This window comes from Convolutriloba macropyga, chromosome 9 (genome assembly GCF_964194025.1).
Source record: "Convolutriloba macropyga chromosome 9, txConMacr16.3, whole genome shotgun sequence".
Classification (NCBI taxonomy): Eukaryota; Metazoa; Xenacoelomorpha; order Acoela; family Convolutidae; genus Convolutriloba; species Convolutriloba macropyga.
In genome coordinates this window covers 37,747,924-37,750,170 of record NC_134476.1, presented here as the reverse complement: position 1 = coordinate 37,750,170, position 2,247 = coordinate 37,747,924, and positions in this window count along the sequence as shown.

Below are 2,247 nucleotides of genomic sequence, written 5' to 3'. Positions count from 1 at the left end.
TTTTTTATCTGTGAAATGATTGAGAACAGAGATAAGGTCGCCTAGATCTTGTTTTTTTTTTGGTTGATTGCGAAAGAATGTATTGACAATGTTTCAACTCAACCCTCGTTGGGACTTTTGCATTTCACCTTTTTTCATAAACCAGTTTAATGTATTGAAGTTTCAATTCACAAATGGCTCAGTTTACGATTTGCGATGGCGGAAAATTTTCGGAAGTTTGAGGTTCACACATATTATCTTGAGAAATTTTGTAGCATTTAAATAAATAAAATTTGTGGGCTGTGCTGTTTCATTTTTTAAAACAAAATTGGTCATATCATTTTTCGCAGGCATTTTTTTGATATCTCAATCGGAGACTAATTACTAAGTGTATTGAGAAAATCTTTGTCGGACTCTGGAAACAATCAATCTCAATTTTGTTTTTCGTACGCAATGCGCCAGTCATTTAACACAGGATCATTATAAATTGTCTCCATTTTTTTTTCATTTAATTGCTTTAAAGGACCTTTATTTAGTTTGTTTTGCATCAGTTCAAAAACATTCTGACAAAATGTAACAGTATTGTCAACTTAAACAAGCAGAAAGCAGATTTTCCAAGTTGAAAACTAACTTTTCATTCAGATGATCGATTAGTGATTCCTTGGTGTTCCTACCCTTCTTGAGGGGGGAGGAGCTATATACTCAACTGGGTTTTTTTTTTTTGGTCAGACAATTTTGACCGATCGACATATTCACTGTAGAGAATTGTGAGTGGTATCATTAGAAAGTGCATCCAGCGTAGAGTATAAAATTGAAAAGATTTTTTTGATTTTCGTTTTTTACAGGGAGCTATCGAGGTTTAAAATTTTGAGAGAAGTAAGTTGAATTCCGTTGTTTTTATTCACATTTTCCGGAATTTTTGCCACAAATTTCGTCAATTTTGCTACATTAAGTGAAAATTGTTAAAAATAACACTGTTGATTTTATTTTTTGTGACCAAAGAGTCTTGTTGACTATATTGATATAATTTGTTACTAAATTTTTATCTAATTAATTAAAAATTCAGACTCTTTCATCAAAATTTGCCCAAATGAGCTTCTTTAGTTCTCTTTGATTAAATTGCCGGAAGCACACACTCAAAAGCAACTAATACATACAACTAATACTACAATTACAACTAGCTCCACCTTCACTTCCATTAAGAGTACTTTGGAAATAAATTTTTGCTGTTTTTGCTAACTTCACTCAATGATTGTCAAAACCACAGCAATTATTTTTAATCTTTTAAGTACCAAAATATCTAGATCTCAAATATTTGAAAAAATTGATTAATCCTTATGGACAAACAGCAATAGCGAGGTTGGTGTTGACTCAATTTTAGATTGTTACAAACCAAAAACTATTCAGATTGTATTCAGTCGGTCTTTTTAAAGAAAACTCGGTCTTTTTACGTCAATTACAGATCACAACAACTCACTTCAAAGCTCACAGTTGATCAGTCCAATTGGCTTCAAAAGCAGTTCCAGTTTGTTCTATCGGGTTTCTTTTCTCGAAATGTTATGGTCGTTCTGCCAACTAAAAATATTTGATTTTCAAATAAAAAATTGCTTATGAAACTTCCCCATTATTCTTCCCACTAATTTGGTCAACTTTTAGCTTAGTGTCATCAATGAAAGGAAAAATCTTCTTTTTTGTTCTCTATTAAATTGAAATTTGTTTTTTTCTGCGGTTTTACTCGTTAAGTTATGGTTTTCTGGCTTTGATACCACTTGATTTCACTTTTTAAAAATATTTTTAGGCCTTGGCCCATTTTTCATCTGTTTTTCTCGTTTTTTCTTCATAGCATCAAATTATTGACATTTCACAAATTTTTCTTTGACAAAAACATAATTGAACATATATAGGTCTTTAAAGGGAGAGATTATTTTTATAACGGTTTCCAGACCCCTTTATCGACGAAATGCAATGATTTTTTCAAATTTGTCTTTAACTGTAGTTTTTACGTTGTGTTTTTAGTTACACGAAACTTCCTGGCCATTGACAGGTCTCATTGGTTTTTTATGGAGGAAAAAATTGAGCCGAAATTCTGCTTTGAGCAGATAGCTGATGGCTTTTATGACTTTGAAAACAATTGTTTTAAAGAAAAAAAAGTTTTTAATTTCGCACATTGTTCTTTTTTTGTCTATTTGTTTCTTAGTTCTGTTAATTAATGATCATAAGTGACATAATTTTAGTCAAATATAGGTGCAAGTGTACAGAATCTGATGT